Source organism: Botryllus schlosseri, chromosome 4 (assembly GCF_051294905.1).
Source record: "Botryllus schlosseri isolate E-star chromosome 4, Bs_hap1, whole genome shotgun sequence".
In the NCBI taxonomy this organism is placed as follows: domain Eukaryota; kingdom Metazoa; phylum Chordata; class Ascidiacea; order Stolidobranchia; family Styelidae; genus Botryllus; species Botryllus schlosseri.
The window spans coordinates 6,804,518-6,819,793 of record NC_137239.1 but is presented as its reverse complement, the minus strand read 5'-3'; the positions used below and the strand labels follow the sequence as shown (position 1 = coordinate 6,819,793).

Sequence of the window (15,276 nt, the reverse complement as noted above, 5' to 3'; positions counted from 1 at the left end):
TGTCCGTACAATTTTAGTTACATCAACGCAATCGATAATAGCCGAGTATAAATCCCAATAAGGTCAACATTACTCCGCGTATATTCCCCGCAAACTTCTTTATATGTATGTTTCAAGAGCTATCACATAACCACATATATCATACGTTGCAGAATGACATGTCTTTGCAGTTTGTTGAATTGATTAGCACTCGGGTATCCGCGTCCATCAATGCTAAAAGAACCGATATAGAATCTATTGAAGTCTATACACGTACTTGAAAATGTTCATGCGGCTCCCATACATACTCTGGAGTTTGAAATGATGCCCGGACATCACAATAGGCTCGGAACCACTGCTATATAGTATACAACCGATTAGCGAAGCCCAAAACTTCTCAATGAAATGGAGCGTGACTCAAATTTGGGTATCACTGCATACTGCATCAGTCAGAGACTATCTGCGAATCATCGAACGTAGAACAGCACCGTCCTGATTGCTCATTCTGCAGTTGTAATAAATCATTTCAGTAGTAGATCTAGATCCGAACGTGGCATTTTGGGCACGCGGCACGATTTTGACCTGTCCGCGGAAAGTTGCTTTGAATTTAGAACATAATACCTATACTGTTAATGCGTGTTGGTTGGTTGGAATTTAGAACATAATACCCACATTGTTATTGCAAGGACTAAACCCATAAGCTGTATAAACGGAGCAGGGAATGCGTTTACTTTGAAACCGGTGTATATATGTACCAGGATTACGTCACCTGTGCGTGGTGTACGTAGTCCAGGTTCCTAATAAAACAGTGGTTCCCAACGTGGGCGATATCGCCCCCCAGGGGGCGATTTGGCGATCTAGGGGGGCGAAAATGACGAAGGGGGCGATAGGGGGGCGAAAATGGACAAAGGGGGCGACGGGGGGCGAAAATAGCGAAGGGGGCGATAGGGGGGCGATGACGCGTCAAAACGGCTGACCTTTTTTTTTTTTTTTTTTTTTTAGTCATCCACCTAGCAATTCGGAGAGAAAAAACGTTATTTTCAGCTCTGAGCGGAGAAAGATGACCCTTTTTTTTTTTTTTAGTCAACCCGCCGGTGATTACAGTCTGTATGCCCAATTATCGGTGCACAAAATTTGGGGGGCGATGATCGGTGTTGACCTTGAAAAGGGGGCGATGGGTCGAAAAAGGTTGGGAACCACTGTAATAAAACCTAGAAGCAGTTACCCTACGTCTTTGTCTACCTACGCTTTCGCCGAAAGGCCACTACAAATTAATCCAGCCTTTCTAATTGTATTTATTAACACATTCATCCAGTAAGCAGCCTGTGTTACCGATGCAATTCACTGTTTCAATTTGGAAATAAAATGAATAAGCCGTAGAGGCACAGAATATAAATTTCATATGAATCGTTCTCGCATGTTTGTATATGCATAAGTGACATGAATAATCTAGTGCCGATGAAGAGAATGGACTTGATAAATCGCCTGCTGTGTGCGATTCTGCTAATTGTAGTTGGTCCATTGGTAAAATGAAATTTCTTAAATGATTTCCAATACATCTTGATGTAGCTTATATCCTATATACCTGTGGTTCTTAACGTGGGCTCCAGCGGGGGGGGGGATTTGGATGTTGCAGGGGTCGGAAAGGCTCAGCGGGCTCAGGATTACGCTGGGCTCAGGGGGCGGTATGGGGGCGCTGGAGAATAATGGCGTTACAGTGGATGGTATAGCAGGGACATATAAGTAATTATTATATACTAGAAACATAGTTCTATATATCCCTGAGTTCTCATTGCAAATTACCATACGACAAAATCTGTCACATCTCGAAATTATTCGTCTCGCTGCGCGCAAGTATTGACCCGCGATGTTTGCTGGGCGTTTCCATGAATGCAGTGGTTAATTATAATTTATGTAAAGTGAATTGCGAGTACTTTAAGATCATCAACTACCCGTTAGACCACTCCCGCCACGCTGTCTCGGGTTATTTTCTATAAAATGTTTCGAACTAGGTATTGCAGCAAGCAATGCACATCGTGTCGAAATCGACGAGGCACTGCACCACTTTTGAGAGTGGGAGCCCTTTTTACATGAAAGATGCTCTGAAGCTTTTTCTCCAAAATTATTAACTAAATATACGTGTATTTGAGAGCTACAAAATTAAATACTCCGAATAGTTCTTCGTCGTATCGTAAAGGATTAGATTATTTAGTGTTGTGAGCCAAAACCCCACATGAACCTTATGTATTGTGGGTTGATTTTTTTCAAATACATTCACGTTGAAGTGGATAACTGGGTTCAATGATAGTCACACAAAGGAATAAGACAAAACCCTATGAAATTATTTTCACCGTCCGGCCAATCGCAGAGATTTATTTGTTGTTTTCATCGTGTTTGTCGACTATTATGGTTATTTACACACCAGGCCGATTTCTTGATTTCATTTCCTAATTTTATTCTTCCGTAGCTGCAGACTTGCAGCACGGCCCACGTCTAGGCTTTTTTAAGACATTGCTTACGCGGCTGACATGTCGAGGAGGCGCCGAAATATACTTCCAACACTAATTTAGATACCTGTTTGCGTGGTTCCGTTCACACAGCATTGTCGCCTATATCGACTTTTCAATTAGATAAAATAAAAAAGGGCAAAAGAAAACAGGAGACAAAAAGAACATCGAGATAATCAGTTTTGGACTCGTGTTAAGCGTCTCCAACGTGGGCGGTCGTGGGCGTCTTCAAGCGACAGCCCGCGTTGCGCTAGATCAGTCTCCATTGTCGAGCGCCATGTTCTCCGATTCCATCCACCTCTGCGCCATGGCTCCGTGGGAATGTGATTGATGATGGCGGCGGCTGGTTGCTCGTCTTGATGCCGCACTAGATGGCCGATTAGGCGCCTATATCAAATATTTAATCACAGTAAGTATGACCCCCATAACGTTTGAAAGTACCGTTTCGAAATCTAGCAATTGCCTATTATACCTAGCAGCCCATGACGTGTCCTGATCTGGAAAATCGGACTTTGACTTTTTTTACCATTAGACCTGTTTTAGCACACCACCGTTTAAACTTTCTTGACAAAATACATGAAATATATTTACCACTTTTTAGATTTAGTATTTGTTTTTTTCTTTTAATTACGAGTATTATACGTCGAGATTTAATTAAAGTTTCAGTTCTTTTGTCTGGAGAGCATACATGTTGAAGTATGAAAGCAAGTGTAGTAATGCCTTACCTATTCCGAAAATAAAGCTATACACTATATGGGATTTTTACGAACTGCCATATTTTTAATTAACGTATACTAATTACGCAAAGTGTTGAAGCCGTACCCGACACAACTTCTCCGTATTGCTCTTCGACTGAACTAGGGGCCTTATAATATGGGGGAGGGCGCCATGCCGTGACATTATCTAAAGCGGGGAGAGGTTCGAGTAAACAATGAACTAGTACTGCATCTCCATATCAATACTATCATTTACATCCCATGATGACTGCTTATTCTGTCAAAAAATTGACACCTCATGGGATGCATCAATATGAATCAAGCTCACTACAACTTCCGTATAGCTCCATTTGCAGCTTTTGACAGTTCATGCGAACGAATTACGATCGCTTTCACAATTACTTACTTACTTGAGTAGATTTAAAGCCAGTCAATTCTACTTCTACTTCAAGTATATTTAGGTTGCTTATGTAAGAAGTACGTCTTCTCGTACTTAAGTAGATTTTTTTTGTCACTACTTCCACTTCTACTTCAGATCACGTGGCGTTCCGATAGTTCTCTTTCTGCTTCAATGAGAATGGTGGTTCACGAAGTGGACGCCAGCGCACCCCTATGGGCATCAGGGACCTAATATGGGGTGCTAGCTACAAACTGCCTGATTTGAGGGCGCTGATAGCAAAAAGGTGCGAAATGGACTATAGGAAGTCGTGTGGGAATTCATTGAATGATATGTATATTAGTGCACAAAGAAGAGATATATGAATATGCTCTGACGTCGTTCGCTGTTGTACAAAGCGGCAAGGCGCATTCAATCTGAAATACTCACTATAGCACTCTGCGTAGATGTTCATTGGCATGCAATGTTGCGATTTGTAATCAATCAATCATAAGGAACAAAATTCTTAGCGAGCAAGGCTTGTTAAAAAGACATTTATGAACGCCTGTACAACGAGTATAAAGAATTTCTGAAAGCATAATTGCATCAGAACGAGGTACATGACATTCGAAGGAATGTTGTGCACGATTTTATTCCTTGATATTGTCTGTCGTGAATTCTCTACAGAACTGGGACTCTGACATAACGTATATCGTGCTGCCTATGAATTATATTAAGGCCATAAGTACCAACTTCCTTTTTGTGAGCAAAACAACTTTTTGCTGGCAATAGGGGGTGCTGGTGGTGTTTGGTGCCTGATTATCCGCCAGATGGTGTAGAGTAGAAGTAGAGAAATAGAAATAGAAATAGAGTAGAGTAGAAGGTTAGATGGTAGCTCAACTCGTAGTTGAACAATGCTTTTGCCTTGTGACGGTCATTATTATCTATCAAATAGTTAATGGGAATCGTCTAAATTACATTAGCGAGATGACAGGAGTTCTCTGAATACAATTACCCGGAGAATATGATGAAAGTCGGTCAATATCTTTAAACAGCTCGGTTGACATGCAGATATGGTCGGTAGAGATATGGGTTTAAGGTACTACACGGAAACAAGGATTCTTCTCTCAAGACACCCCTGGCCCGCATTCAATTAGAATCTAAGTTTTCTGTTAACTATATATAACCTGTTACATAAGAAGTGATCTTGCTATGCAGTACTGTGATTTATAGATTCGGCTGAGACGCAATGATGAGGAATCGAAACTAGGTATTTCTGTTTTGCAATTCGATAATCAGTGATTATTAGTATTATTGATCCCGATGTGAGTCATATTCTGAGAAATTGGGTGGAGTCGAGTTACTAACTTACTATACTGTTGTTACATTTGCTGTCGCAGAATCCGCATTGCTAGCTATGCGTTGTTGTGGTCTTGTTAATGTCAGTGTATAGTAGGGTTACCATATTTTGGAATCGGGAAGGGAGGACACTTTGTCAAAATTTTCAAACTCAGAATACCGGTGGAAAATCCTGAAAAATTAGTCAATTTTTCCCACTTCGTAGTCGGTTGACTAAATAAAAAAAGGTCAACTTTCTCGCTCAGCTTTCAAAATACTGTTTTTACCTTCACTTTACTAGGTGATTGACTAAAAAAGTTCAACTTTCGATCAGCTCCCGAAATACCCGCCAGTCCCGCCTGAACGTCAGTTCGGTGGTATTTTATGGTATCTCGGTCTAATTTGGCCATGTGTTTAACCTAATATTCTATAAAAAGAGGACGAAATCTCGAAAAGGTGGACATTTAGGCGTCTGTGAGGACATTTTCAAAAACCCGAATAAGGGGACAAACCCTCCTGAAGGAGGACCTATGGTAACCCTAGTGTATGGCCTATGCCCTATACATATCGCACTATGATCGCGATAACACTCACATTCGCATAGTTGCCGTTCACCTGAGCATTATCGGATGTTTTGTGAGTGATTGAAGCTGTTGTGAAATAGGCAGACCTGCTGAGATCCGTAAGAAATTCTACTCAACTGGGCCAACTGACGTACTAAGCTATGATATATATGAGTGTGGCCGACTTGTATGACGGCCCAATTCTAGACATATTTAAGACACCATTTACGCCGATCTGATGACGATGAGGAACGTGGATAAACCTCCTACACTTGAGTCGACCTCGGTCGGACTCGACCCGCAGCCGATTGGTGTTGCAGCTGCGGTACACCAGGATTTCTCGCCACACATAATGCCGGAAAAAATCAATACACGTAACACATGAGTACAGACGAGAAAGCGCGTTCATTTGACGTTGAACATACTGAGGTTCTGAGTAGCTTGTGTCGCGGCAATTCTTTGCTCATTGTACCACCATATTGGACTGGTTGCTGCATTCCCGAGCTCTAAAAGCCTTTGAAGGAAGGAATTAACTCGAATTCCAATTTCGAGCTCCAATCAAAATTATTGTCCCGAAAATATGGCTCAGTAATCATTGCGAGTATGGAAACGTGGCCTACAGCGATTACGGGCTGGAAAACAATTCAATTTAGACAATGAGAACGTGTATTTGCTCGTCTAATCGCGAGACGATAAGGTGCTTGGCATGTTGAATAGAAAACTGTAAAATTTAGAAAATCTTCGTTGTGTGATAGTGTAACAGTGTTGTTGTAAGTTCTTTATTCTTCAAGCTATCAGATCGCAGCACATATGCATGGAAACATGACCAGTAAAACCAGCACGTGCACCTCGCACGGAGTACATCCAAGAGAGTGAACGCATCAATAACAACACGCTTCGTCAATATGCATGACGTCATCACTAGCCACAGATGGCGCCCCGTTACATATACCCCCCTCCAATTTTTTAGAGGTAACATGAGGAACATTTACCTCTAAACTAAAACCAATAACACATCAAATAGAAAACCGAATCAAAGGCAAAAGACACATACAACGTCATGAAGACTATATAGGCCAAACAAATAGCTCGCAACGAATAAAAACATGAAATTTTAAACAATCTTGTAGATCATCATCAGGTCTGTCGATCCATCCACCCAGTTATGCGAAGCAAGGTCCTCAATTTGTTCAATGCACCATTTGATAACGTCTTGTACAGTAATGAAATTCAACTTGCTGACATCAGTACGGACGCGGTACGTTTCATCTTCCGTCGGCAACGGAACAAACGGAGCATTATACTCATTCCAGATTTTCTCGACAACAGCCAACTCTTTCAAGTCCAAGCCCGGGTCAACTTCAATACTAACACACGCCATCACAGACCCACAATTCTCAAGGTGCGCTAAGGAACTATCCCTCTCAGCTGTCACCTCGGGCTCCACCACAGGCTCACAATCATCAAGTTGTGCTAAGGAATCATCCCTCTTAGCAGACACATCAGGCTCCATCACAGGCCTACAGTCATCATGATGCGCTAAGGAATCATCCCTCTTAGCAGACACCATCACAAATCCACAATCTTCAAGATGTGCTAAGGAACCATCCAACTTAGCAGACACCTCGGACAACACAGGATCAGCCAGACCAGGCAAAACAAGTGCACCAACATTTTCATGCTTTCTCGGAACAATTCGCGACGAGTCAACCTCATTATAGGGTTCAACAACCCGCAATGGATGCGCAGGCGTACCTCCAAAACTTTGCACAATACTCAATACTTGATCGAGAATACTCTTCTGGGCCTCAACCATGTCGTCAATCCGGCGATGAGCCCGCTTGATCTCTGTACGAATATATTCATGATCCTTACGCAACAAATCCATGACACTTTGTTACCGCTCACTGACTCTTGAAAGGCTTGAAGACTGGAGTGCTCGCCATTTGTAACAGTGTTGTTGTAAGTTCCTTATTCTTCAAGCTATCAGATCGCAGCACATACGCATGGAAACATGACCAGTAAAACCAGCACGTGCACCTCGCACGGCGTACATCCAAGAGAGTGAACGCATCAATAACAACACGCTTCGTCAATATGCATGACGTCATCACTAGCCACAGATGGCGCCCCGTTACAATAGCTCTCTTCTACCTAACCAACCCAAAAATAGTCAGCTTTCAATACCATTGTTGACAATTGCGCGTGTTACTTGTTCAACTTCATCTGATGTTGTTATGCTTTGGGGAATCAGTTGGCAATTCATCTATCTTTTTTTTTTTCTAATCTCGTTTTTTTCTAATCTACGATTCTAATTGCCCGATTTTATGTGATTTGATTTTACGTAATGTGCAAATTACCATATAGTCAACAAACAAAAACGTTAATACCACAATACTAACCAATGATATATATACAATGATTGGAAACTACCGTCAGCTCTGCGTTTCAGCGTGTACCCGGTCACGCTTCATCGCATACACACTACACAGTTGTGCTGTAAACAAAAGCTTTCTCAGCAATACTTCTTTATGGAACTAGCAATGATATATGATACATTGGGTATATTTATCAGTGAAATCCAACGTTAACGTGTTGAATAGTTTTAGAAACGCATTTCTTACTCGCGGCTGGGATTTTTTCTGATTAAGCTAGCGGACTACTGCCAGATAAACGCGGTCAAGTTAGGTTGAATTTCGCCTCGGGTAATTGCTGTGCTTCCATACCACTCACCAAACAACCAGGGCTTTGGAGCTGGAGCCGGAGCCCGGAGCCGGAGCCCCGGAGCCGTGCATTTTTACCGGAGCTGGAGCCGGAGCCGGAGCTCTATATAAAATTCAGCCGGAGCCGGAGCTGGAGCTGGAGCCAGTTATTTGAGGGGTAGCTCCGGCTCCGACGTATTTCATAAAATGCTATCATATATGCAACAACCATATCTGCCGAGTTCACCGAATTCAACAGCAAACCTTCGCCAAATCAAGAATCTGTTCCTCCTTGGCGCTAACCATGTTCCTGGGTATTTAATAGTAGAGCAGTCGTATGTTCAATGTTGAATTTTCATACATGAGAGCCGAACCTCGGTATGCGACATATGCCTGTCAATATTGTGGGTATTCATCATACCCGCAATTTCATCATCAGCACAAACTTGTTGGCCAATTGTATACGGTTCGAAAATAATTATCACTATGTATTACGCGAAAAGGGAGAGATTATAAAAACGTGATTTCGTTGCACATTTCGATATGACGAGCACGAGCCGAGAAATTCCATCTCATCGTTGCTATATATGAATCGGATAAGCAAATACTCGTTTTTTCGTGATAGTTCTTTAGTTGAGCCGCGAAAGTGGACAGTGTTATTGCGAGTATGCAATTATGCATGCTAATTGAAATTCATTACTGCGCATCATTGTCAACTAAGCCCATTTACATGGCCGTTTGGGTCAGCTTCGAAGCTGACTCGTCAATCCGACTCTCTCGTTTTTGAAAAAGAGAAAAAGGCAGACGGCTTCAGTCCGTCTTGAGCTCAATCCGTTCCGCAGAGTCGCTTTGAGACGGCTTGAACATTACCGGTACTTGAAAACGAATCTAGACTACAGCAACATACCAACATTTCATGTTCATATTTCACGAAACCGGCACGTATTTCAACTGGGTGAATATGAAAGCTCTATCAGTACATGATACTGCTTTTCTAATATGCACGTGGTCTTATTTGTTCAGCGTCACAACTGATGAAGCGAGTACAGCCAACAATATAACTTGCACAACTCACTATCAGAAAGAATATATACACGGTGTATTTGGTCATTCTAGAATTGCGTTGAAGTATTTCTGGATATCTCAACTGCCGTAGCATATTCCCGAGTTGAATCCCAAAGTGCTGTAGTATCACTCGAGCTGCGATAAACACGACCATGTAAACTCGATCACTTTGGCAAGCCGTCTCATGACGTCACTCCAAGACGACTTGGCTTCAAGACGACTTGACCATGTAAATGGGCTTATTCACTCCAGTAAGGATTTTCGAGCTTAAATAGGGGATGACAATGACAGAAGAGTAGGCCAAAACCCCATGGTATTCTATGTTGGGGACAAACTGCTAATTTGATACGCGATTTGCAATTTGTAATCAGCTGTTTCGTAAACTTGTAAATGTGCAATGTGCATACTGCATAGTTTAATTCGTTATTGGCATGGCGCAATGTGCATGGCGCAGTGCTTATTTCGATTATTCGATTCATTTCAACGGGAAAATATTATTCCGATAAACTTGATCGACACCGGATGGACTGGTAACGAGTGCACCAATATCGAACGTCAAACCATAGGCCATTTGGTACAAATCGAATTTCTATTTATCACGTCGTTATATCCGCCCATTTTGCCCCTACTACAGTTACAGTTGAATAATAATCGCACATTTGAAGATTGAGCTGTATGGCCTAATGGCAATGAGTACAGTGCCAGTGTTAAAACGTCGCATCAGAATTTTAATGCTGTGGCACGGAGTAAAGTGCTTTTTTAGTTTATTGTAATAGACGACGATTTACTAAAAATGTGACTGGGCCCTGGATATGCCAATGTGTCGAAACTGATATTTTAGCCCAGTCATCAACATCCCAAGTGCCGCGGCCAGACTAATCATATTTTTGGTTGGCCTAGCGACTTCACAATCTGAGCAATTTAATTTCGATAATATAACATAATTTCGATAATATAATGGGAAATTAGCTCGCGGGCTACTCAAAGCCTTCTCGCGGGCCACATATGGTCCGCAGGCCGCGGGCTGCTCACCCCTGATATAGACAGACACCTTCGATAGTTTTCAGAGCCGGAGCCGGAGCTGGAGCCGGAGCAGTGGTAATAATGCTGCTCCGGAGCTGGAGCCGGAGCTGATGTATGATAGAAGAAAGCTCCGGAGCCGGAGCTGGAGCAATGCAAATTTACGGCTGCTCCGAAGCCCTGCAAACAACAACATCACAACTTGGTTTTTGCCAGGGTTATCTAGATATCCCTGGGTTTTGAATGTATTTGAAAATAGCACCCACATATTCATTGGATGGTCATTTTGTGGTAGTCATAAAAGCTTCACCCTCCAATGTCTAAAGTGACTATTTCCAACTAACTGCGTACGTCACAGATTTCTATTTTCGTTACTTCTATTTGAACCTGAGTAAATCATTGCAGCAATACTTCAGTAGCAACGCTGTATACATCAATCTTCTATGACAAAACGTCGCCTATCCATGATCATTCCACAAAATCCAGGTCGACTTTTCATGATCCCATCATGTTATGCAAAGTAATGAGGAATGATAAAACAAGATACATATACTTCACAGATGTAACATTTACGAATGCAGTATTGAATTTTCAAATCCCTAATTCATGCGTATAAAAACGAAATGATGCATGCATTTGAAAAACAAACATTAATATGCAACGGAACAGAAATAGATCGATGCAAAAGTAACAATGTGGACAACGAAAACAGTTTATGTGTGATCTTTTAAGCAATGACAGTGCTAGATATCAATTTTTGTCATCTTCAACTTGGGAAAATTTCCTTCTAAAATGCAATAGTACACTCGCTTTCGTTAGCTCAAAAGTGGCCAATAGGCCTTTTGCAGGACTTCGATCACGTGACTAGATACGCATAGCAACAACAAATTGGTTAGCAAGCTACTTTCTCGCGCACCTGCTTCAGTGCTAAATATCGCGTAGTGTACTGTTGATTTCTGGTTGTAAACGTTTCGGAAATTAGTTGTAGAAGTCATCAGAGATTTACCTATGCTAGATGTCAATCCTGTACAAAGCACATTGAATGATATCGTGAGAATTACGCAGAAATCCGTCGTTAACGTAGCCGTATTTCGGATACAGTATATTATCGTTTTCGGGCTGTAAACGCTCGCAAGTGTCATGGAGATGCGCAAGGATTCAAATATGTTGGATGTCTTTGATTCATGAACTATGTAAACTCCTTGCGTCAAAATGATCGACATTGTAGCCGTTATTTGGTAGTCAACTATGATTTTATGACACAAAATTCGACATTGCAGGACATTGACTGCTTGATATTTATTGCAGCATTAAGTTAGGTGTGGATAGTATACTATAGTTTTATTGTAGCGGTAGTTGGTAATCATTGCAGCATTTTGATGATTGATATCGATTGCAATATATATAGGATACTGCTATTTTTAAGCCTAAGAGACAATGAATGCCAGTGCCAGTACGTTGATGTGTTATGAATTCATGCAATGTGCTACACACCACATATATATTAAATATCCTAAGCTATTGTTTAACTTCTCAGTTGAACAATTCAAAATATTTAGACCTCTACACCTATATTACAAGTTATTGATCATTCTGTCATGCTGCCAAGTGCCACTACCCGAAGGAAAATGATCATCAGCTCCAATTGAGGGTGAAACAAACTGTCCCGGGGCCTGGATTACTTGATTGATTGCCTGGATTGGATTACTTCACTCTATGGCACAGTGCAAATATCTTGAGTTTCAAGACATATGGCTATACCACATGCATAGGGATTAATGATCTGATGAATTATCCCAAGAGAGCCAAACATAGGCAACTAAGAAATTGATGATGCCCTCGTCAAGAATCCAGCCTGGAGCCAATTATTATCACCACATAAAATTTGGTCATGCGGTGGAAGGCAGCGTGGTTTCATGCCAACAGAAAATGTCAGCAGATGATCTGACCACTGACTAACTGTCCTGAACTTCTTTCCCGATGTTGATGTCTGCTTTGAAAATGATATTTCATTTGTGTACAGCAAGACAAGCGCTCTTCCGTGGATGCTATGAATATGTCTAGACACGTGGCTATGGAGGTAGAGGAAAATACATAGGCATAACAGTCTCGGCAGTTATTGAACTTGATAAGGTTAACATCCATTTTTCTTCAACTATTTCTTATGCTCTGGGTATCGAATGCACAAAAATTAATAAATCGATCTTCTTTGCAAGTTTATTTGTAAATTCAATGAATCAAAGAATATGATAAGTTCAGAATATTACGGAGTCAATGCGAAAGAAACAATGTTAGTCGTCTTTAGAGGATGTTTCTGAGTTGGTTGAGCCAATGCACAGAGGGGGTCAGCAACGAAGTACTATTTTACCTGAGTACTAGCGTCATTATGAGTTTAGGCTACTTCCACTACTACTTGACACTTTTTAGGTAGTAGTTTTTTGTCAGGTTTGGGATTTTGTCAACTAGAAAGTAGCTTTGGCGCATGATTGCATCCCCTTCAAGCGTGAGGTTGTCATAACAACTGGGCAAAATAGCCCCAGTACCACGGTAACTAAATTAATTTTTGAAAATTGCACTTATTTGTGGTGTCATCACCCTTTTGCGTTGATCAAGAAGATGCAACATGCAATGTTTACAGTTGTCACATGGCATCAATTTCTAAAACTAAGTGACCCTCAACCAAATCTACTTCATGTAACGAATTTCTTGACCGCTTTTCAGAAATTCATTTCTACTTCCACTTGAAGTACTTTGGACATGTCCTGGAAGTAATTAGTGCTACTTGTACTGGAGTATAAATTAAGGCATTACTTCTACTCGGTTCCCAACAATGACCACGTTGACCACGTCTGGGTATAGGATGACCGATCTTGTCACTGCGTTTGAGCTGCTCTAAGAGTTATATGATAGTTACTTCCCTTAGTTCGCTAAATATCGCACATATGTGACATCAACTATTTATCAAAATCGAGTGTGATTTGCCAAATCCACTTCAATCGCAGTTGCGAAGTAGTGGTAATAAAATTGGCATTGTATAAGGCAACAATAAAGTGCACTGATTTGCTTAGTCTTGACGGCAGGTTCTCCCAAAAGATACTTCCGATGTGTTCAGCGACATTTGTTTTATAGCAGCACGCCAGCACCCAAACCAGCAGACAGTATATCCTGATCCTTGCGGGTCCCGGCTGCTTCAGCCATATCTTCCATCCAAAATCAGGCTCCACAACAGACAAATAGTACTGCTTGAACTAACAAATACTCTTACCAGAATATAAGCCAATCGCTTTACTTCAAATGCATAAATTTAAGTACATATGATCAGAGTTGAGTACCGTAATACGACTACGTTACCGATGGATTTCTGCGTAATTCTGACGATATCATTCTAAATGCTTAGTACAGGATTGACATCTAGCATAGGTGAATCTCTGATGACTTCTGCAACAAATTTCCGAAACGTTTACAACCAGAAATCAACAGTACACTATGCGATATTTAGCACTGAAGCAGGTGCGCGAGAAAGTAGCTTGCTAACCAATTTGTTGTTGCTATGCGTATCTAGTCACGTGATCGAAGTCCTGCAAAAGGCCTATTACGACCTGAATGATGCCTTATCTACTCGTGATGAAATATCCTGCCTTGTTTAGATGTTAGCTTGCTCTTGCCCGAATCATTGGTAGGAAGGGGAACATTTTCTGTAACTGTATATGATATCAAGGTTAAAAGAGCCAGGAGGAGATAACGATGAATTGAACACTAAAACCTTCTATAAATGTCAATATGTCCACACACGTTGGGGGAGGAACTGTAAGCATTTCCCCTGAGCCCACATATGACATTCCTTTAGTGCGTGATAATACCAGCATATTTTGAACTATAATTGTCACAGATGTGATTCCCTGGCAAACACAGATTATTCCAGCAATAGTGGTTTTCCCGCATCAATCGATCCGATGGCAGTCCCAGACTGGGAACGAATTGCACATTTTTCAATATCCTTCAACTTGTTGTAGTATGCAGTCCGTTCTTACTTGCTCCCAGTTGGAGGCGGTGTCTGCGTGTTTCATACGAGCACTCTTTTCTGGTAAATTCAAGGTTGGAATTGTTCAATATACGCCCTGTCAACAAATACATTATGAGACATTAGATACGAAACTCGTTTTGTCAGTTTTGCCAGTCAACCATACCATTGGATCAAAATAAATAGTCATTATGGTAACAAGTAACTTCTCAACTAACACGTGTGTGTACAATGTACACATTTAGACAAATCTTGCCGGCTTTCCTGCGAGCTTCTTTCAGGCCCAATATCGTTTTTTAACAATAATCTACACAGCACAAGAAGTCATGGATACGCAGTATTCCAAACATTTTCCGAATTTTGAACAACCCTAGTGTACATGTAAAATCTGTGCAAATATATTCCAGTGTAAGATTTTTACAGAGGGGTGTTATATTGCTTGAAAAATAACTTACATCAAACGGGACATCATGCTGACTACCGGACACCAGTATTATTGCTGTATTATTTCACTCATGCACTTTGTTCTCCGAAATGCCAATTTTCCTTTTCAATGATGATTTAAGAGAAGCGAAGAGGTTCCATTCCCCTGACCCGGGAAAAAGTTATAAAGTAGCCTGGTTGCTTTCTATTAGAATGGGTCTCATCGACTTCTAAGGTTGGTTGGCCACCCACCAGCAATAAGATCACTCATATAAGTATCTGAATCAGTCATAAATTTTCATGCTTTTTCCGCTCATATACAAATGCAAAAACATAAACAGCTAGTCAGTATCTGAACATTGCGCATTGGCGGAAGTTTGATTAGACCTTAGTATGTAGTACTGTCTCACTATGCTCGCAAAACTTGTTTACAATCAACCAACAAACGAGAAAACAGTGAAATATCTGCCAGCAAAGGTGATAGCAGCACTCCACCACAGTCAACATTACTAAATGAAGTGTATGCAGTCAACCTTATCCGCGCACACGCTGATTTCGGCGGGAGT

The 15,276-nt window shown here is 41.2% G+C and overlaps 1 long non-coding RNA gene across 1 annotated transcript in view; it reads right to left on the bottom strand.

The window, feature by feature from the left end:
* LOC145436951 (uncharacterized) overlaps positions 1 to 15,276 on the bottom strand; it is a 300,821-nt gene that overhangs the window by 129,477 nt on the left and 156,068 nt on the right. The window lies entirely within an intron of this gene.